The sequence below is a fragment of the Moschus berezovskii genome, chromosome 14, assembly GCF_049115385.1.
Source record: "Moschus berezovskii isolate FMDL1 chromosome 14, NW_MosBer_1.0, whole genome shotgun sequence".
NCBI classification, from domain to species: Eukaryota; Metazoa; Chordata; class Mammalia; order Artiodactyla; family Moschidae; genus Moschus; species Moschus berezovskii.
The window spans coordinates 56,801,123-56,825,034 of record NC_142473.1 but is presented as its reverse complement, the minus strand read 5'-3'; the positions used below and the strand labels follow the sequence as shown (position 1 = coordinate 56,825,034).

Here is a 23,912-nt window from a genome sequence, read left to right as displayed (position 1 = left end):
AATTATGAGTACAGTGTCTGGGTTTCATATTTTAACTTTAATCACTGATGTTGGGCAAATGATCGACTTCTTTATCTATAAAATAAAAATAATAGGACCTATCATATACAGTTATTGTGGAGATTAAATTAGTTACTAAAATGTGAAATATTTAGAAAAGTGCCTGGCACTGAAAACTGCTATGCTGTCAAGTAGTTTAATATGAGCCTACTCTTAAGAAATAAACATTTCATCATGGAAGAAATATATAGTGGGATTCCCAGATGGCTCAGTGGTAAAGAATCCACCTGCCAATGCAGGAGACACAGGAGATTCAGGTTTGATTCCCTAGGTCAGGAAGATCCCCTGGAAGAGGAAATGGCAACCACCTCCAGTATTCTTGCTGGGAAAATCCCATGGATAGAGAAGCCTGGTGGGCTACAGTTCTTGGGGTCGCAAAGAGTCAGACATGACTGTGTATACACACATGCACGCACAGTATAGTGTGATGAGTGCAGTTACTTTGAAAGGTAGAGTTAAAAGATACAGAGAAGTGATGGAGGAGTATGGTGTTTTGGGGAAGGTACATTGTAAATATGACTGACTAATAGTTTAAGCATCTTCTAGCTGAAATTCTTGAATTAGAGCTTTCCAGAGTTGAAGGAGATACTTAAGAAGTCACTTAATCCATTTCTGTTAGGACTTTAAACTGGACCACTTTTTTTCTCCCCTAACTTTATTTTTAACTGTTAATACAATCACGTATTTCACAAATCAAAATTATGTAAAATGATATTCTTCAAAAAAACTTACTACTGCTCCTGTTCGTGTGACCTCATTCCTTATTTCTTCCTCTATTAGTAATTATATATATATATATGTTATGTATACTCTGGGATTTCCTTATGCAAGCACAGGCAAATATGAATATACTTTTTTATTCCTCCTTTTATAAGATGTATCAGATTTCTTATGAACTTGAATGTGTCAGGTTTTCTCTCAGTTTGATCTGCCTGGGACATCTCCCCCAGAATCTTACGATCTTTTCTAATTTATACTAGTTGCCCTCCATGAGTGAAGTATAGCTGTCAACCTTTATTTTTATTTTGAGGTTTTCCTTGTCTCTCTTGTGCATGGATTCCTTGTTTCTCATATTACAATTTTCTTCTTTATTGTTCACTCCCTCACTATGTAAATGTATCTACCAGTAAGTAGCTTCCTAATAAAAGGAACATGTTCAGTTGAGATGCTCAGTTGTGTCTGACTCTTTGCGACCCCATTGACTGCAGCACGTCAGGCCTCCCTGTCCATCACCAACTCCCGGAGCTTACTCAAACTCATGTCCATTGAGTTGGTGATACCATCCAACCATCTCATCCTCTGTCATCCCCTTCTCCTCCCGCCTTCAATCTTTCCCAGCATCAGGGTCTTTTCCAGTGAGTCAGTTATTCGTACCAGGTGGCCATAGTATTGGAGTTTCAGCTTCAACATCAGTCCTTCCATTGAATATTCAGGACTGATTTCCTTCAGGATAGACTGGTTGGATCTCCTTGCAGTCCAGGGGACTCTCAAAGATTCTTCTCCAACACAACAGTTCAAAAGCATCAATTCTACAGTGCCCAGCTTTCTTTATAGTCCAACTCTCACATCCATACATGACTACTGGAAAAACTGTTGCTTTGACTAGATGGACCTTTGTTGGCAAAGTAATGTCTCTACTTTTTAATATGCTATCTTAGTTGGTCATAACTTTTCTTCCAAGAAACAAGCGTCTTTTAATTTCATGGCTGCAGTCACCATCTGCAGTGATTTTGGAGCCCCCCAAAATAAAGTCTCTCACTGTTATTGTTTCCCCATCTATTTGCCATGAAGTGATGGGACCAGATGCCATGATCTTAGTTTTCTGAATGTTGAGTTTTAAGCCAACTTTTTCACTCTCCTCTTTCATCAAGAGGCTCTTTAGTTCCTCTTCACTTTCTGCCATAAGGGTGGTGTCATCTGCGTATCTGAGGTTATTGATATCTCTCCTGGCAACCTTGACAGCTTGTGCTTCTTCCAGCTCTGCATTTCTCATGATGTACTCTTCATATAAGTTAAATAAACAGGGTGACAATATACAGCTTTGACGTACTCCTTTCCCAATTTGGCACCAGTCTGTTGTTCCATGTCCAGTTCTAATTGTTGCTTCTTGACCTGCCTACAGATTCTTAGGAGTTCTTGCAGGAGAAGATGAGCACACATCCTTCTACTCCGCCATCTTGGAGAAAATCCCAAAAAGGAAAATGGGAGAAAGATTTTTTAGACCTTGTATATCTGAAAATGTGTTTGTACATCCCTTACACTGAAGTTTGGTGGTGTTAGAATTTTAGGTTGGATGTGTTCTTTCTTCAGAAATTTGAAGACATTAATATATTGTCTTTAGTGTCTAGTGTTGCCATTATAACTCTTCGTCTTTTGATCTTTCATGATAATGTGTTTGTTTTCATTTTATATGCTGAGTAATAGGTATAAATCCTTTCAAATTGGAAACATAAGTTTAGTTTCAGGAAAATTTCTTGACTTAACTAATGTGATAGTCTGATCTCAATTTTCACTCTGGAATTCTTATTAGACCTCGTGGATTGATCCTCTAATTGTATCTTATTTTGTCCCTTTTTCATTTCTTTGCTTCTGTTTTAATTCTCAAAAGATTTTTTCAACTTCTGTTACATTTTATTTGTGCTGTCATTTTAATTTCAAAGAGCTCTTTGTTTTCTGATTGTTTCTGTCTGTAGAATCTTTATTGAGTCTAGCATCTTCTCTTGTCATTAAAAATTTTTTTATTGAAGTATAATTGATTTTCAGCGTTTGTTAATTTCTGCTGTTTCTCTTGTCATTTTGAGAACATTAAAGGGATATGACTTTCTCAGTACTCGGTTTTTTGTAAATTGCTTTTCACTTTTTATTCTAATTTTTTTATTTCTTGTTTGATGTGGTCCTCAGAGAACTAGTAATTCTTGACTGTCTGCCTTTTTTTTTTAACAGTTGAGCACAAAAATTTGCTTTTAAGCTCTTATGTTGGTTTATTGGGCGTCGCTGTAGGACAATCTGCCTGATTTCTTTTGGGGGAAAGTCTCTGATGTTAGCTCTTTTAAGTCTTTTTGCCAGTCACATTTTTTAAAGAAGAATTGTCCAGTGTTCTGCTGGAGAGGATAAACTTGGTTGCCAGCTTTCTTGGAGCTGAATGGAGATGTGTACTTTAAATTAGAAGGTAAGTTAAGTTGTTTATAATAGGGAAATAGAGAATATGATTTAGGCAGATTTTAGACCACCTCTGGACTAAAGATATTTTGAAATATAGTTCCTCTTCACAAAAAGACTGAGTTCGTTTAGTTTTAGATAAAGCATTCTTTTTGTACTTCCAAAATTCTTAAAACTTTTCTCTCCAGAATATTGTACATTTGTTTTCAAAGTTTTTACTGTAATATTTTGTCTTTTATGTAAACACAATCTAAATGGTTACTTCAGTCTCAATCTGATAGTTCTTAAGGCTGCACAAAATCCATCTTAGATCTTTTAAATTTCTGTCCTTGGTGTCTAGCATAATGTCCTTCATATAGGCACCCATAAAATATTGAATCTGTCCAGTCATTAGGAAACTGAGTAAATAGGTCTTTCTTTCTTTAAGAAGATGACATAAGCACCAGCATGTTGACATTAAGTAAATAGAACAAAACTGGATGGCTATTGCAATTATTAATTTGCAAGCCTCTTATGTTTGTTTATCAAGTTGTTTAATATGGAATGTTTATTTCCTTTGGTCCATGAAATTCTTATAGTTAATGTGATGTGGGGGGAAAAGTTGAAGGGCAAGAGGGAGGGATGCTAAACTATGATCTTTGCTCTACCACCTTATATATTATGTGCTCTTAGAGTTTATTTTAATCTCTATGTAAAATGAGAAGAGTCTGCCCATATAATGTGGCCTGCATAGATGATCCTCTGTAGGCTCCACACAGGGATTTACTGTCAGCACGACTGAGCGACTGAACTGAATTGAACTGAACTGAACCCTCTCGTATTCCTACCGATTTAATCCTCACAAAGCCTCCAGAAACTGAAATAGTTCCTGTCCACAGAAAGGCTGAGTATGTTTAGTTTTAAATAGAGGATTGTTTTTGTACTTCCAAAATTCTTAAAACTCTCTTCTCCAAAATATTGTACATTTGTTTTCAATATATTTATTATAGTATTTAGTCTTTTATGTAAAAACAATCTAGTTATTTCAGTCTCAGTCTGATTGATATTCTTTCTTTATATGTTTGTTTATTTCACTGTGTCAGGTCTTTGTTGCATCATGCAGGATCTTTTGTTGTGGTGCATGGACTCTCTAGTTGTGACATGCAGGCTAAGTCGTTGCAGCATGTGGGCTCTCTAGTTGCAAGGCATGACCTCCAGAGTGCTCGGGCTTAGTTACTCTACAGCATGTGGGATCTTAGTTCCCCCATGAGGGATTGAACTTGCTTCCTCTGCGCTGCAAGGTGGATTATTAGCCACTACTTATTCTTATTTTACCATGAGGAAATTGAGGCACAGATAGGTTCAAATAAGTTTTCCCAGTAGTGTTGAGTTAGCCAAAAAGTTCTTTGATTTTTTAAGTTAAGAATAAAAGACACATTTTTCATTTTCACCAAGAACTTTATTGAACAACCTATTCAAAGTTTTGTTCCACTACCTTCTACCATTTTTAAGGCAACTTCATAATTCCATCTTCCCAAAACTTTTTTATCTTTTTGAACAAAGAACTGTTCTAGGTGCCTTTTACAGTCTTCCAGGGAGTTGAGAGTTTTTCCATTAAGAGTACTTTATAAAGACTGAAATAAATGGACATCTGAAGGTACAGTGTCTGTTGAATATGACAGATGAATCAGAACTTCCCAGCCAAGCTGTAGCATGTTATCATCAGAGAAACATGCAGTCTTGCATTATCCTGATGGAAGATTGTGTGTTTTCTGTTGACCGAGTCTGGATGCTTTTCCTTAAGTATTGCTTTCACTTGGTCTGATTGGGAGCAGTTCTTCTTGGAATTAATCATTTGGTTTTCCAGAAGGAGCTCGTGAGGACTCCCTTCTAATTCCACTGTGTATACAACATCATCATCTTTGAATGAAGACCAGCCTTTGGTGTGGTTGGTGGTGGTTCATCTCTTCCATTCCACATGATTGCACAGTATCTAGTTTTCATTGCCCGTCACAGTTTGTTTTAAAAACAGAACGTTTTCTTAGAGATTTGCCTGCAGAAATACAGTGAACTTATATGGAACCCAAACATCAAAGTGAGTAACAAAACCAAGCTGATTTTCAGCCCATTGTTTTCAGTGCTTGATGTAGATATTTTGAGTATATCAGCTATATTCCACATGGTATAACGTTGATTGTTCTCATTTAATGTCTTTGCTTTGATTGCTTTCAACTTAAACTCATCTACCCAACTGTGGAGCATCATCTATTGAGAAATCTCCAGCATGAAGCTTTGCAGACCACTTTTGACATGTTCCATCAGTCATAGCACTTTCTCCATACATTGCGCAAGTCTTTTTTGCGTTTTAGTTGGTTTTTACCTTTATTGAAAAAATAAAGCTTAATATGCTGAAAATGGTCCTTTTTTCTTCCGTCTTCAGTATTAAAATGACTACACAAAAATTCATGAATTTTGATGTTTTTTTAAAAATGCACACTGATATGACAACTGTCACAATACAGTCTAACAAAATTGTTTTGAATGAAGTTAAAGATATTTGAGTGCTACTAGAGCCATCTTACTGGAGAAGGCAATGGCAACCCACTCCAGTACTCTTGCCTGGAAAATCCCATGGATGGAGGAACCTGGTAGGCTGCAGTCCATGGGGTCGCGCAGAGTTGGATACGACTGAGCGACTTCACTTTCACTTTTCATGCATTGGAGAAGGAAATGGCAACCCACTGCAGTGTTCTTGCCTGGAGAATCCCAGGGACGGGGGAGCCTGGTGGGCTGCCATCTATGGGGTTGCACAGAGTCGGACATGACTGGAGCGACTTAGCAGCAGCAGCAGAGCCATCTTAATGGGGAAAAAAAGAATGAACCTTTTATTTGGCTAACCCCAATATATACAGTTTAGTAACTGGCCACACTTGGGTTTCGGCTCAACAGTTTGGTTCTGGAGCTCTAGTACTGAAACACAAATCTGTACTACCTTTCCTTGATAAATTTTGTATAGGTGAAATATGTGCGGAAAGTATAGGATACTTTGGTGTTCCTGAAATAATAAGAGCGAAAAAACTGTAATCATCTGTGGAAAGCTGAACTATATGAACTAAATCTGTTACATAAATTTAAGTGTTTCTCAGGTATTTTGCTGTACTGGAATTTTGTAATTTATATGACAATTTTTAATACATGTCACTTACTGTTAAGTAGATAGTAAGATAAATTAGTTTTAAAATTCAGTGGCTTTGATAAAATTTGTTTTGTTGATTGTTACTGGCTAATACTGAATTATCAGAATCACTTCAAAATGTTGCTTATACACAAAGAAAATTATAGGTTTATTTAATCATGGAATTCGGAGAAGGCAATGGCAAGCCACTCCAGTACTCTTGCCTAGAAAATCCCATGGATGGAGCAGCCTGGTAGGCTGCAGTCCATGGGGTCGCTAAGGGTTGGACCCGACTGAGCGACTTCACTTTCACTTTTCACTTTCACACATTGGAGAAGGAAATGGCAACCCACTCCAGTGTTCTTGCCTGGAGAATCCCAGGGACGGGGGAGCCTGGTGGGCTTCCATCTATGGGGTCACACAGAGTCGGACACGACTGAAGTGACTTAGCAGCAGCAGCAGCAATCATGGAATTAAAATGTGATATTCAAATGAGAATTGTTTAGTCACCTCAAGAAGCAAAAGTACAACTGAAAAAAGTCTTTGTAATATCTTACAGAAAAGGTAATAGCTTGTTAATTTTCAGTTCTAAGATCTGAACAATAGAAGAAAGGCTTAAGCTAAAACGTGTGAATTTAAGTCATATATATGGAAGAATTTTCTGACTGAAAATGTTGTAGAAGCATTAAGAGTGGGTTATGAAATCACCTGAAGATACTTCTTTTTTCGAACAGAGAAATGATTTCTTGGGAGAGCTAGGCGTGCTCAGACAGAACCAGAAGTATAACTACAATGCTTAACATTCTTTTTTGTGTTCTACAGAACCATATTTGTTGATAATTAAATGTTCTCATTTGTTAGTTTTAGTTGGTCTTACCTCAGTATAAGCTTCATTTTATCAGACCTTCTGGTGATGGACTGAATACATTTATTTATATAATATAGAATAAATTACATGGCATGGGTTGGGAGTGGGATAGGAAAAACGGTATTAGAGTATAATGCTATATGAAGTTTTGTATGTATGGTTGCACAGGAGTGTTAGGTACAAATGCTAAAAGTGCTGTTGAGCAAAAAATGAATAGCCACAGTGTTCAGCATGAGATTGGTTAGTGTTTGAAATGATCATTTAAATTGCTTTTATATGGGAGGATATAATGAATGTTGTTGTGTAGTCACTAAGCTGTGTTCGACTCTGTTTTGACCCCATGGACTGTAGCCCTCCAGGCTCCTCTGTCCATGGGATTTCCCAGGCAAGAGTACTGGAGAAGACGCCATTTCCTTCTCCAGAGGTTCTTCCTGACCCAGGGATCAAACCCACATCTCCTGCATTGCTGGCGGTTTCTTTACTGCTGGGCCACCAGGGAAGGCATGTAATGAATGTACTATTAGGGATTTTGAAAACTGTTTTGGAGAAATAAGCTTAGCCGAAGAGCTCTGAATGAATACGGGAAAAATGCGAATACAGAAGAAATGCTGTTTTAGAATTAGATATGTTTAATCTTTGTGTGAAAAGGAGCTATTCTAATTTCTGGAGATTTGTGATCATAAGTGGGTATGAATATTTGAAAGAGGACTAAAATATGTCTTTAGACAATGTAAAGGAGCCACCTAAGTGGACTATACGCTTTCTCTGAAATTTTAGGGTACTGTCCATATGAGGAGGAAACAACTTCACTGCTTGACCAGATGAGACGTTGAGATCTTGATCTACTATTTGGAGATTCTGTCTTTAAAACAAAACAAAAACTATTTGAACTAAAATATTAAAGAATTTATCCTCCACACCTAAATAATGTATACCTGTATTGTAAGGTATATTTATTGCCAGTTTTAAACCCCATGAGAGCAAAGCCTTTAGTTTTCTTATTTCTTGTAACTTTTTAAAAAATTAGTATGCTGGAAATGTGTTTTAATAGAGTTGAAAGGAGGGTATTTTTGAGCTTTGCTTTCTTCCTTGGGTTTTTAGTTTTGATTACTTTTTTATTGTATTATCAGAAGTATTTTTCCAAGTCAAAAATTATTTGCTTAAATTCTGCCATGGACAGAAAAGCTAAGGTGTACATTAAAGAGACTATACTCACAGTTTAAAGAAAAACTTTTTAAGTCAGTGACAGAGACACTGTGATAGTCTTAAACTGTTGCTTCATCCTCTTTCAAAACATGTGTCCTTTATTCTCCATAAAGAAAAAGAAAACGTGTAATTTTTTCTTCTAAACAGACCAGCTTATGCTTGCTTGCTTTTTTCACTCTTAATGACAACTTTTTCATAGAAAATGTTAGTTTTAATGTAGATAGATGTATCAGTCTATAAAAATCTGAATTTTGTGTCCCATTTTAAGTAGTTTTTCCATAGTGTGAGTAATGAAGATATCTTCCCATATAATACTTTAGAAATTTTGCTTTGATTTTCGTATTTTGTTTTGCCTTTCACATTTAGGTTTATAATCCACCTGAAATTGAATTTATGTGTACTATCGCATAGATGTCAGGTTTAATTTTTTTTCAATATGGATGTGTAATTATCCCAACATCATATATTTTAAAACATTTCTTTTTCTCAGTGCTCTGCCATATCAATTTTTTAATGAATGTCTGTCTGTAAATTCATTTTACAGTCTGTTTCTAGAATTTCTCTTCTGATAATTGCTTTGTCTACTATTGCAACAATACAAAACCTACTCAGTATAACTTAATATAAAAATTATTGATTTACCAGAGAGCAAATCCTCCCACCTTATTCAGTTATTTAAGAGTGGCTTGGCAATTCTGGACTTTTGCAAACATGGGGAAATTTTTTTAAATAGAGCTTCAATTTTTTAGTAAGATTTAAGATTTTCTTTTATTTTTTCTTTTCTAGGACTGTGTACATTTCATCTAATGTTTCAAATTTATTAGCACAAATTATTCATGTTCTAATGTCTGCAGGATCTGTCTGTAGTCAGGCTTCATTAGTTTTTAATACTCGTTATCTGTACCTTTCATTTCTTGGTAAGATTTACTGAAGGTTTATAAGTTTAATTCTGGAGAAGGAAATGGCAACTCACTCCAGAATTCTTGCCTGAGAAATCCCATGGACAGAGGAGTCCAGCGGGTTATAGTTCATTGGGTCACAGAGTTGGATGCAACTGACCACATATAAATTTAATGTTTTTTTGTTTTTTTCTCCCAGAAAACTATTGACCAGCCTTGTTGATTCTCAGTCATGTGTTTTGTGTCTTATTTCTGCTTTTTATTTCCTTTCTTATGGTTTCTTTGGTTTATTTGCTGATGTTTTCCATCTGAGAGAGAAATGTATAGCTCTGGATTTTTTTGTTGTCGTTGTTTTCCTAATATATGCTGCATATAAGTGTGTGTGTATAATTGTATAAATTTCTCTTTAAGTACTATTATATTACTGTTTTGGAGATTTGTTATGCAGCATTTTTGTTATTCAGTACAAAATGCTTTCTAATTTCTGATTTCTCTTTGACTCATTGATTATTTAGAAGTTATTATTTTCAAACACTTGGGGAGTTTTTTTATAATTTCCTTTATATTTTTGATATTTAATTGTACTGTGGTCAGAATATATTTTCAGTGTTTTTAATTTTCTTGAGACTTTATGGTCCATATGTTATGTCAGTTTTAATAAGTATTCCCTGTGTGATTGAAGAGAATGTGTCTATATTAGGTGCAGAATTCAATGTATGGTCACTGGATCAGTTTTGTTAATTAAGTGGTTCAAATATTCTGTGTCTTTATTCAGTTTTTGTCTGTTCTGTTATTGAGAGAGGTATGTTAAAATTTCTCATGATTGTGTCTGTATATTTACCCTTGTAGTTTTTCCATTTTTAACTTTTGTTTTTGAGTCTTTGATATTAGTTGTGCACAAATTTGGAATTGTTGTTATGGCCTTGGTGACTTGAACCTTTTATCATCATCAGGTGTTCCACCATTTCTAGTAATGCTTTTGCCCTTAAGTTTACTTTGATGTTCAGTTCAGCTCAGTTCAGTCGCTCAGTCGTGTCCGACTCTCCGCGACCCCATGAATCACAGCACGCCAGGCCTCCCTGTCCATCACCAACTCCCGGAGTACACTCAAACTCATGTCCACAGAGTCGGTGATGGCATCCAGCCATCTCATTCTTGGTCGTCCCCTGCAAATGCAGGAGATGTGGGTTCAATATCTGTGTTGGGAATATCCCCAGGAGGAGGAAATTGCAACCCACTCCAGAATTCTTGCTGGGACATCCCACAGACATTGGAGTCTAGTGGGCTACAGTCCGTGGTGTCGCAAAAGTCGGATATGACTGAGTGAATGAGCATGTACTAATATACTTACTCTGATGTTAGTATAGGTTTGATTGGAGGATAATTATAATATTGTGATGCTTTCTGTCATACATCAACATGAATCAGCCACAGGCGTACCTACGTCCCCTCCCTTTTAAGGGCTTCCCAGCTGGTGCTAGTAGTGAAGAACCTGCCTGCCAATACAGGAGATGCAAAAGGTGCGGGTTCAATCCCTGCATTGGGAAGATTTCTGGAGAAGAGCATGACAACCTACTCCACTATTCTTGACTAAAGAATTCCATGGAAGGGGAGCCTGGTGATCTACGTCCATAGAATTGCATAAGAGTTGAACACAATTGAAGTGACTTAGCACACACACTCCCTCTTAAATCTCTCTCCCACCTCCCTCCACATCTGACCCCTCTAGATTGTCACAGAACACTGGCTTTGGGTTCCCTGCATCATACAGCAAATTCCCACTGGCTATTTTACATATGTTAATGTATATATGTCACAAGCTGTAATCAGAGATTGCCTGGAGAAATATTAGCAACTTCAGATATGCAGATGATACCACCCTTATGGCAGAAAGTGAAGAGGAACTAAAGAGCCTCTTGATGGTGAAACAGGAGAGTGAAAAAGCTGGCTTAAAACTCAGCATTCAAAAACTAAGATCATGGCATCTGGTCCCATCACTTCATGGCAAATGGAAGGAGAAAAAGTGGAAACTGAGGCAGATTTTATTTTCTTGGCCTCCAAAATCACTATGGACAGTGCCTGCAGCCATGAAATGAAAAGGTGCTTTCTCCTTGGAAGGAAAGCTATGACAAAGCTAGACAGCCTAATCAAAAGCAGAGACACCCCTTTGCCGACAGAGGTCCATGTAGTCAAACCTATGGTTTCTCCAGTGGTCATTTGTGAATGTGAGAGTTGGACCATAAAGAAGGCTGAGTGTGGAAGAATTGATGCTTTCGAACCATGGTGCTGGAGAAGACTCTTGAGTCCCTTGGACAGCAAGGAGCTCAAACCAGTCAGTCCTAAAGGAAATCAACCCTGATTCATTGGAAGGACTGATGCTGAACCTGAAGCTCCAATACTTTGGCCACCTGATGCGAAGAGTCAGCTCATTTGGAAAGACCCTGATACTGGGAAAAATTGAGAGTAGGAGGAGAAGGGGGCAGCCGAGGATGAGACGGTTGGATAGCATCACTGACTCAATGGACAGGAGTTTGAGCAAATTCCAGGAGATAGTGAAGGACAGGGAAGCCTGACATGCTACAGTCCGTGGGGTCATGAAGAGTTGGACCTGGACATGACCTAGCAACTGAACAAAATGACAATATATATGTTTCAATACTACTCATCACACCCTCTCCCTCCCCCATTCTTGCCAAAAGTCTGTTCTTCATGTCTGCATCTCGTTTGTGTGCTAAGTTGCTTCAGTCATGTCCTGCTCTTTGCTCCGCTATGGACTATAGCCCACAAGGCATCTCTGTCCATGGGATTCTCCAGACAGGAATACTGGAGTGGTTGCTATTTCCTACTCCAGGGGATCTTCACCAACCAGGATCGAACCTGCCTTATATTTCCTGCATTGGTAGGTGGGTTCTTTACCAGAAGCATCACCTGGGAAGCTGCCCTGCAAATAGGATCATCAGTTCCACCTTTCTAGATTCCATGTATATATGTGAATATATGATGCTTGTTTCTTTCTGACGTACTCATTCTGTGTAATAGGCTCTAGGTTCAGCCACCTTATTAAAACTGACTCAGATGCATTCCTTTTTATAGCTGACTAATAGTCCTTTGTATATGTACCACAACTTCTTTATCCATTCATCTCCCAGTGGACATCTAGGTTGCTTCTGTGTCCTAGTTAGTGCTTCAGTGCTTCAGTGAACATTGGGGTACATGTGTCTTTTCAGTTATGATTTCCTGAGGGTATATACCCAGTAGTGCGATTGCTGGGTCATATGGTAGTTTTTTTTTTTCCTAGTTTTTTAAAGAATCTCCATACTGTTCTCTATAATGGATGTATCAGTTTGCATTCCCACCAGCAGTGCAGGAGGGTTCCCTTTTCTCCATACCCTGTCTAGCATTTACCGTTTGTAGACTTTTTGATGATGGCCATTCTGACTGGTGTGAGTCAATACCTCAGTGTAGCTTTGATTTGCATTTTCCTAATATTGAGCATCTTTTCATGTGTCTGTTAGCCATCCATATGTGGATGCAGAGTCTTAACTGTGGGACTGTCAGGAATGTCCCTCTGTCTTTTTACATTCATCATTTTTGTATTCTTATGTTTCAGATGTGTCTTAGTAGTCATCTAGTTAGGTTTTGTGTTTGTCCAGTCTGGACAAAATTGGAACATTAGTACATTTACATTGTTAAAAAATATTTATTTTTGGTTGTACTAGGTCTTCATTGCTGCATGGGCTTTTTTGTAGTTGATGCAAGCGGGAATTAATCTCCAGTTGCAGGGTGGGGGTTTCTCATAGCAGTAGTTTCTCTTGTTGCAGAGCACAGGCTACAAGGAGCTTAGGCTTCAGTATTTGTGGCACATGGGATCTGTAGTTGAGGTTCCTGACCTGTAGAGCACAGACCCAATAGTTGTGGTGCATGGGCTTAGTTGCTCTGCAGCATGTGGTATCTTCCCTGGATCAGGGATCGAACCTGTGTCTCCTGCACTGGCAGGCCGATTCTTTACCATTGAGCCACCAGGGAAATCTAGTATATTTACATTTAATATAATTATATATTTGGATTAAAAATAAATCTACCATAGTCTTAATGTGCTTTTTTTTGTCCTGGGTATTTCTTTTTTCTCTTCTTGTGTTATTTGGATTTGTAGTCTTTTTAAAAATTATTCCATATTCTTTATTAATTGGGATGTTGTACCTTTTTTTTTTTTTTTCCTTTTTATTAAGTGATTACCCTAGAAGTTGTGGCACACAGCCATGACTTACAAGTCTACAGGTAAGTGACTTTACCCTTCTGGACAGTGCAAGGACCTTGGCACTCTAACTCTACTTACCATTCTTCCTTCTGACTTGACTTACAATGTGTACTTTAAGTGTGTGTGTGTATGTATAAAACCCCATAAAATGTTGCCATTTCAGGCAATGATTAGATTTTTATTTTACAAGGAAACCTTTTTATTGAAGTGCAACATATAGAAAAGCATTTAAATCCTAAGTGTCAGCTTGAATGAGAAAATTTGCTAGTCATATTGACCTGAATATTCCCATCCTTATGAAAGCTATTTCTTACATTAATTAGTAAATTTGGCCTTCTGGTTCTAAAATCTGTTTATTGAGTGTTATGATGTGTGTCCCTGTGAGCTATATCTATTTTAACTTGCCAAAAATGCAGACTCTCGACAGCCTTAGTGAATGCTGGTTTCTTTCATTATTTCATTTAGTGCAGGCAGGTACCAAAACTATGAGTATAGCTTGATCAAGATAAACAAGGTTCCTATTCTGCAGCTTATCATTTATAAATTGGGAAAGGTAAAATGGTAAATAATGCATAAATAAGGTAATTTGAGATGTTTCTTATATTGCCATTTTTTTCTAGTTTTCTCCCATTATAAATAGTGGATCTTGCTTTTCCTTACCTTGTGTGTGGGTGCGTAGTCACTCAGTTGTGTCCCAACTCTTTGCAACCCCATGGACTGTAGTCTCCAGGCTCCTCTGTCCATGGGGATTCTCCAGGCAAGAATACTGGAGTGGGTTGCCATACCCTCCTCCCAGGGGATCTTCCCAACTCAGGGATCGAACCCAGGTCTGCCGCAATGCAGGCAAATTATTCACAGTCTAAGCCACCAGGGAAGCCCTTCCTTAACTTCAGTGAAGTTGCTCAGTTGTGTCCGACTCTTTGCAACCCCATGGACTGTATACTACCAGGCTTCTCCGTCCACGGGATTTTCCAGGCAAGAATACTGGAGTGGGTTGCCATTTCCTTTTCCAGGGGATCTTCCCGACCCAGGGATTGAACCCAGGTCTCCCACATTGTGGGCAGACACTTACCGTCTGAGCTACCTCAAATTTCTACAATTAGACTTTAAAAGTTCTTGAGTAAAGCTGATGTAAAACTTACACTAGAATTTTGAACTTTCCACTCAGCTGTTCTTTGAGGATGCAGATTTTTTTTCAGCTCATCTTTTTAAAATAATTTTTTTTATTGAAGTATAATTGATTTGTGTTAGTTTCTGGTATACAGCAAGGTGAATTAGTTTTAGATATATATATGTATATGTAAGTCTGTATAATGTATATTTTCTTTTTCATATTCTTTTCCGCTATAGTTTATTATAGGATATTGAGTATAGTTCCCTATGCTATAAATAGAACCTCTTTATTTTCTATATAGTAGTTTGTATCTGCTAATCTCAGACTCCTAATTTATCCCTCCCCCACCTTCTTTTCCCTTTGATAACCATGTTTATTTTCTAAGTCTGTACATCTCTTTTTGTTTTGTAAGTTCATTTAGCTTCCTTCCATGTCTTGACTATTGTAAATAGTCTGGTATGAACATTGGGATGCATGTATCTTTTAAAATTAATTCAGCTCATTTTATCCTTAAGATACATTCATAGATGGATGTTGACTCCGTTGTGAGAATAAGTTAAAAGCCGTGCTGCCACCTAAAATACTTCTCAAAATACAATCTTAGGCTGAAAGTAATTTTTTTTTCACTGCACCACACAACTTGCAGTCTCAGTTCCGTGACCAGGGATTGAGCCTGGACCACAACAGTGAAAGCCCGAAATCCTAGCCACTTGGCCACCAGGGAACTCAGCTGAGAGTAATGTTGAGAGGTAATTTAGTTTTTCTCTCCTCCAGGCATAACTTTATCTGATATTGAATTCATAAGTTCATAATGTAACCAGAAAGGAAAGTTCCACAAAATTAGGTTACATGAACAAAATCTCAGAGGCTAAAAGGAACATGTTATGCAAGAAGAATAACTAATAGCCTTCCATCACTGTCAGATGTTTTTTATGTTTGGCAGGGGTAGGAGATGACAGTAGAAAGGCTAATCTCCAATTTGAGTCCCTGCTAAAATAGATGGAAAAACAGTGGAAACAGTGTCAGACTTTATTTTTTTGGGCTCCAAAATCACTGCAGATGCTGATTGCAGCCTTGAAATTAAAAGACGCTTACTCCTTGGAAGGAAAAAGTGAAGTCACTCAGTCGTGTCCGACTCTTTGCGACCCCATGGACTGTAGCCTACCAGGCTCCTCTCTCCGTGGGATTCTCCAGGCAAGAGTACTGGAGTGGGTTGCCGTTTCCTTCTCCAGGAGATCTTCCCAACAAAGGAAAGTTATGACCAACCTTGATAGTATGTTAAAAAGCAGACATTACTTTGCCAACCAAGGTCCGTCTAGTCAAGGCTATGGTTTTTCCTGTGGTCATGTATGGATGTGACAGTTGGACTGTGAAGAAAGCTGATCGCCGAAGAATTGATGCTTTTGAACTGTGGCGTTGGAGAAGACTCGAGAGGCCCTTGTACTGCAAGGACATCCAACCAGTCCATTCTAAAGGAGATCAGTCCTGGGTGTTCACTGGAAGGACTGATGCTAAAGCTGAAACTGCAATACTTTGGCCACCTCATGCGACAAGTTGACTCACTGGAAAAGACTCTGATGCTGGGAAAGGTTGGGGGCGGGAGGAGAAGGGGACGACAGAGAATGAGATGGCTGGATGGCATCACCGACTCTGTGGACATGAGTTTGAGTGAACTCCGGGAGTTGGTGATGGACAGGGAGGCCTGGCGTGCTGTGATTCATGGGGTCGCGGAGAGTCGGACACAACTGAGCGACTGAACTGACTGACTGACTGAAGGATCTTTAGCTTACGGATACTGGGGAGCGTTAGAATGTTTATAAATTGATGAATGATACCTCTGGCAGTGGGCTTCCCAGGTGGCGCAGTGGTAAAGAATCCACTTGCCAGTGCAGGAGACGTGGGTTTGACCCCTGGGTCAGGAAGATTCCCCTGAAGGGGGAGAAGCAAACTTATTCCAGTATTCTTGCATGGAAAATTCCATGGACAGAGGAGCCTGGTTGGCTACAGTCCGTGGGGTCTCAGAGAGTCGGACATGATTGAGTGACTGAGCACAACATAACAACAAACTCTGGCAGCGTAGAGAATGGACACTTACTCTGCACAGTGCTTTCTTGTTGACTCTCTTGATTGTGTGCATATTTGTGTCTCAGTGTGTCATAAACTTCTTATGTGTTTAAGGCCTTACTCTTATTTGGTTTTCAATCTCATTCTCCGGCCTCCTTGTTTCCTAGCAGTTGGTAGTTTTGGAATGAAGTGAGAAATAGTAGCTGTCCAATAATTAATATTTGTTTATGTTTTATTCATCAGTGAGTTTTTACCTGTATGTGACTATCTTTCCTGTCTTCTTGTGTAATTAACTATTTTTTGTTTTTACTTTGGATATCTCCATTTCATCAGCCTGGAAATTCATATCATAGATATAATGCCTTTAACATAAATATTATTGTAAAGAAATAAAACATCTTTATTAGAAACAACTTTTGAGCCTTATTGTGAAATTACTTATTTTGGCAATTAATTTATGTGACTAAATTCATTCTCCCTGTTTTTTTAATGTGATTTTACAAGTGTAGTTGTAGTTTTCTTCTTTTAGAAACTTTAGGAGAAGGGTCCTTAGAGAAAGGTTACTAGCTTTATTGAACTTCAGTGTTGTTGATTCGGTTTGCTGCATGGGTGTAGTGTTAGCTTGGTTTAATTGATTTTCTGTTTTGCTGTAAAATTGCATCACCTAGGTGAGACATCCTGGGTATGATATTGCAGTGAGTTTTGCTTGCAGCTGAGCTTTTTTGCTGTGGTCCCTAGGTACCTTTTTCAGGTGTCTTTGTTACCATGATGGACTACAGATAGTGTTGTGGTTTGTTGTATTTTTATGCTTAACTCTGTTACTAAAATCATAGCATCTGATTTAAAATTGTATTATCATAGCACATTGATCTTTTTTAGTGGTTTATTTTTGTGGGGAAAAGTTAGAAAATCTAAATATCTTGTCTCTTTCAGTGTTACCCAGCCAATATAACTGACAAGGTTCGAAGCAGTTCATAAATGTTTATTTATATAGGTTATAGAATAACTGAGACTTCTCTTTTTATGCAAACATTAGTCTTATATTCTTTGAATCCTAAGTATTCTTGAAGAATATATTATGTAAGGAATTACTTTATAGAAGTTAACTTACAAAAGTTCTCTCTTAAATTATAGTATCCCTTGGTTTTCTGGAGGCCCAGTAATTAGTTATCTAATCTTTAGTAATCAGCGTCTTTTTTTAGTTATCTTTGGTGTTCCAATATTAAAATTATTATACATAGCAAAATTTACCATTTTAACTTATTTCTATTTATACAGTTCAGTTGTTCAGTTGCTAAGTTTTGTCTGACTGTTTGTGACCCCATGGACTGCAGCGCACCAAGCTGTCCTTTACTATTACTATCCCCTGGAGGTTGCTCAGATTCATGTCCATTGAGTTGGTGCTACTATATAACGATCTCATCCTCTGCCACCCCCTTCTCTTTTTGCCTTCAGTCTTGCCCAGTATCAGGATCTTTTCCAGCGTGTCAGCTCTTCAGATCAGGTGGCCAAAGTATTGGAACTTCTGCAACAGTCTTACTAAGGAATATTCAGGGTTGATTTTCTTTAGAATTGACAGGTTGAATCTCCTTGCAGTTCAAGGGACTCTCAAGAGTCTTTTCCAATACCACAGTTCAAAAGCGTCAATTCTTTGGTGCTCAGCCTTCTTTGTGGTCCAACTCTCACATCCAGTATATTCATCTTGTTGTACAGTAATCACCGTCATAGATTTTTAATCACAGCTTTATTGAGATAAAATTGTATACCACACAGCCCTGCTTTCCTGTGAAATCTAAAGGAACTCTCTCAGATTTCCCCCTCTAGAACTGATACCTAGGTTAGGTCATCATGGTGACTGGAGAGTGGTTGATGAGAGCTGTTAAGTTTTGAAATTTGGTGGATCAAAAGTCCTCTAACTCCAGTCAGATTCAGCAAGATCATTCTGGAAGACCATCAGGTTCTAATCAAACTCCAAGCATGTGATGTAAACCTAGTGAACACATTTACTTTGGTGCTTAAAGTAGAAAACCACTTCTATCTTATACTCCTGGTTTAGTTTTAGTTGGGATAATAGACATTGTTGGAGGACATGTATTTGCTTTCAAGAAAGCTGACAGAGTTTTCACTACCAGCACATTTTGGGGGGCTATTTCCTGTATTTTACTGCTTACTGAGCTCTGCTCCACAGTACCCATGTGAAAGCTGGAGGAAGTATTCAGGTTATGGGGCTGGTGGAGGAGTTGGGTAGGCTGTGTGCCACATTGCTAGAGCTTATGGCTTAAAGGTTTTGTGCACAGCTGGTTCTGAAGAAGGACAGAGCATTGTTTAGCAAAATGGACCCCATGAAGTATTTAATCACAAAGAAGTTAATTAAGTTGATAAAATTAAGAAATCTGTTGGTGAAAAGACACTGATGTGATTATTGAAATGTTAGCTAATGTAAATCTTAGCAATGATTTGAATCTTTTGTCACATGGAGGACAAGTAATAGTTGTTGGCAGCAGAGGTCCTTTGAAATAAACCCATGGGACATCATGGCAAAGGAATCTAGCATAATAGGAGTTGCTATATATTCATCTACCAAGGAGGAATTTCAGCAGTTTGCAGCAGTCCTTCAAGCCAAAATGGAAATTGATTGGTTAAGATCAGTAATGGGTCCTCAGTATCCATTGGAGAAAGTGGCCTAGGCTCATGAAGATGATATTCATAGCAGTGGGACTAGTGGAAAAATAATTCTCTTAAAATGATTAATCCTTTCATAGATTTCCAATGTAATTAGAGGTTTCTTACTTCAGTTTTATGTACATTACATTTTCTTTAATTACCATTCATTTGACTCAGTGAGTTTTCTAATGTTAAAAAGATTTCTCTTTAGAGATCATAGGCATTGGAGTGCAGTTTATTTAATACTGGCAATATTCTTTATGCTTTCTGTCTCTCATCAAAGTACCATCATAGTAGGAAATTCTTGATACTTGATCATTAATTCCATAACTTTGACTAAAACATCAAAATAGGACTGCTTGATTTCCAAGCCTACATCTTCATATAAACGTTCTTTAGCCTCTGCGTGCATGCGTGTTCAGTCACTCAGTTGTGTCTGACTCTTTGTGACCCCATGAACTGCAGCCCACCAGGTTCCTCTGTCCATGGAATTTTTCGGGCAGGAATTCTGGAGTGAGTTGCTGTTCCCTCCTCTAGGGAATCTTTCCAACCCAGGGATAGAATCACCGACTCCTGCATTGACTGGCAGATTCTTTATCACTGAGCCACCTGGGAAGCCCTTGAAAGTGAAGTAGCTCAGTCATTTCCGACTCTTTGCAACCCCATGGACTGTAGCCTACCATGCTCCTCTGTCCATGGGATTTTCCAGGCAAGAGTACTGGGTTGCCATTTCCTTCTCCAGAGGATCTTCCCAACCCAGGGTCTCCCACATTGTAATCAGATACTTTACCATCTGAGCCAGATTAATTCTGAAGATTTCTTGGATTAAACAAGACCCCCTTTCGAAACTAATCTCATCTAGATCTATAAGTCTCTCAGAAGGGCAAGATAAACAGTATCCAGATAAATTTGTTAATTTTCCAATATTTCCCAATACATTGTGACATTCACTAGTTTAATGGTTGATTACCAACGATCCATATATTCTATGAGGACAGCAGCCTTATATTTGGTATAATATGATACTAGGTATGTAGTTTCCAAATAGATAATTCTTCATTGATTCAATTTCAAGGTAGATTTAGAATTATCTTTTTATGTGATTGGGATTAAATATTTTTACCTCATTAATGAATTTGGCACATTAAGAATGATCTGCTTTTGTTTTCATAACATGGTAGCTATAATAAATTCTAGAGGAAATTAAAAAAAAATTTTTAAATCATATACCATACAGTTCACTCATTTAAAGTGTACAATTCCATAGTTTTTAGTATATTAGAGAGTTTGGCAACCATCACCAATATCACTAATGAACATAGATGCAAAACTTCAACAAAATACTAGCAAACCAAATCCAGCAATACATTGAAAGGATCATACATCGTGAACAAGTGGGATTTCTCTCAGGGATGCAAGGACTTTTCAGTATCAGCAAGTCAATCAGTGTAATATGCCATATCAACAAATTGGAGAAAAAACCATATGGTCAGTTACGGAAAAAGCTTTTGACAAAATTCAACACCCATTTATGATAACAACTCTACAGAGAGTGGGGTATAGAGGGAACATATCTCATATAATAAAGGCCATATGTGACAAAATTACAGATAACATCATAGTCAACAGTGAAAAGCTGAGAACGTTTCCTGTAAGATCAGAAACAAGACAAGCATGTCCACTCTCATCTTTTCTATTCAGCATAGTTTTGGAAGTCCTAGCTTCAGCAATCAGAGAAGAAAAAGAAAGGGAATCCAATTTGGAAAAGAAGTGAAACTGTCACTGTTTGCAGATGAAATACTATACACAGAAGATCCTAAAGATGCTACCAGAAAACTGAAACAGCTCATCAGTGAATTTGGTGACGTTGTAGGATACAACATAAATACACAGAAATCTGTTGCATTTTTTAAACTAATTATTTTCAGCTGTGCTGGGTCTTTGTTGCTGCGTATGTGACAGATTTCTCTAATTTTGATCGAGCAGGGTCTGCTCTCTAGTTGTGGTGCTTGGGCTTCTCATTGTGATGGCTTCTCATTGCAGAGCACTGGCTCTGGGACACATGGGCTTAGTTGCTCTGCAGCATGTGGAATCTTCCCAGACCAGGGACCGCACCCATGTCTCCTACGTTGGCACGTGGATTCTTTACCACTGAGCTACCTGGGAAGTCCTCCGTTGGATTTCTATACACTAACAATGAAAGATCAGAAGGAGAAATTGAAGAAACAATCTGGGCTGCTACATGTTAAAAAAAAAAAGACATTTTTAATACCATAAGGAAAAATAAACTCAAAGTGGAGTAAAGGCCTAAGTGTAAGACCAGATACTATAAAACCCTTGGAGGAAAATATATGCAGAACACTCCTTGGCTTAAATTGCAGAAATATCTTTTTCAGTTTGTCTCCTAGAGTAATGGAAATAAAAATAAACAAAAAGGATCTAATTAAACTCAAAAACTTTTGCACAGAAACGGAGAACATAAAATGAAAAGACAACCCACAGAATGGAAGAAAATATTTGCAAATGATGTGACCAACAAGGGATTAGTCTCCATAATGATGCAAATGAACTTAATCAAAACAGAAAGAGACTAACAGACTTGAGAAGGAACTTAAGGTTATGGGGTTGGGGGCGGGTGGTGAAGGGGGGCGAGGCGAAGGGTGGGTGAGTGGATAAATTGGGAGTTTAGGATGGACATGTATACACTACTATATTTAAAATAGATAACCAACCTCAGATATGCAGATGTTATCACCCTAATGGCAGAGAGTGAAGAGGAACTAAAGAACCTCTAAAGGAAGTAAAGAACTAAAGAACCTCTTGATGAAGGTAAAAGAGGAGAGTAAAAAAGCTGACTTAAAACTCAACATTCAAAAAACTAAGATCATGGCATCTGGTCCTGTCACTTCATGGCAAATAGATGGGAAAGATGGAGACAGTGGCAGATTTTATTTTTTTGGACTCCAGAATCACTGAGGATGGTGACTATGGCCATCAAATTAAAAGACACTTGTTCCTTGGAAGGAAAGCTATGACAAAGCTAGACAGCATTTTACAAAACAGACACCACTTTGCTGACAAAGGTCCATACAGTCAAAGCTATGACTTTTCCAGTAGTTATATACTGATGTGAAAGTTGGACCATAAAGAAGACTGAACACTGAAAAATTGATGCTTTCGAACTGTGGTGCTAGAGAAGACTTCTTGAAAGTCCCTTGGACTGCAAGGAGATCAAACCAGTCAATCCTAAAGGAAATCAACCCTGAATATTCATTGGAGGGACTGATGCTGAAGCTCCAATACTTTGACCATCTGATGCGAAGAGCTGACACATTGGAAAGGACCCTGATGCTGGGAACGATTGAAGGCAGGAGGAGAGGATGAGATGGTTGGATGGCATCACCGACTCGATGGACATGAGTTTGAGCAAACTCTGGGAGATAGTGAAGAACAGAGAAGCCTGGTGTGCTGAAGTTCATGGCGTCAGAAAAATTGGACACGACTTTGAGACTGAACAACCACCACCAACAAGGATATACTATGTATAGCACAAGGCACTCTGCTCAGTAGTCTGTAATAACCTAAATGGGAAGAGAATTTGAAAAAGAATAGGTACAAGTATATGTGTAACTGAATCACTCTGCTCTACACCTGAAACTAACTCAGCAGTGTCAATCAACTATATTCCAATATAAAATTAAAAGGACAACATGATAATAAATTCTACTGGAAATAAATTCTGCAATAAATTCTACTGGAAATTTTAAGAAAGCAAAATTCACGCATTTGAAGTGTACAGTTTGTAGTTTTTAGTGTATTGACAAAGTTGTGCAACCATCACCATAAGCACTTTTTAAAATTTATATTGACTATGCTGGGTTTTCATTGTGGCCCACAGGCTCTTCCTTGCTGCACGTGGGGTTTCTATTTTGACGAGTGGGGCTACTCTGTAGTTGCCATGTGAGAGCATTTCATTGCAGTAGCTTCTCTAGTTGCAGTTGCGTGGGCTCTAGGGCTTCAGTAGTTGCACCGTGGCCTCAGTAGTTGTGGCACTTGGGCTTACTTGCCCCATGGCATGTGGAATCTTAGTTCTCCATTCAGGGATCAAACCCATATCCCCTGCATTGGCATGAAGATTCTTAACCACTGGACCACCAGGGAAGTCCCACCACAAACAATTTTAGAACATTTTCATCACCTCCAGAAACCCTCTCCAATCCTTAAACAACCACTTATCTGCTTCCTGTCTCTATATTTGCCTATTCTTGACAGTTCATGAGAAATATCAATAATCTCAGATATGCATATGACGCTACCCTTATGGCAGAAAGTGAAGAGGAACTCAAAAGCCTCTTGATGAAAGTGAAAGAGGAGAGTGAAAAGGTTGGCTTGAAGCTCAACACTCAGAAAACAAAGATCATGGCATCTGGTCCCATCACTTCATGGGAAATAGATGGAAAAACAGT

At 38.1% G+C, this 23,912-nt stretch overlaps 1 protein-coding gene and 1 pseudogene across 2 annotated transcripts in view; both read left to right on the top strand.

Moving 5' to 3' along the window:
* RAB6A (RAB6A, member RAS oncogene family) overlaps positions 1-23,912 on the top strand; it is an 87,161-nt gene that overhangs the window by 5,051 nt on the left and 58,198 nt on the right. The gene's annotated exons all lie outside the window — the stretch shown is intronic.
* LOC129554650 (zeta-crystallin pseudogene) lies at positions 9,900-22,045 on the top strand (annotated as a pseudogene).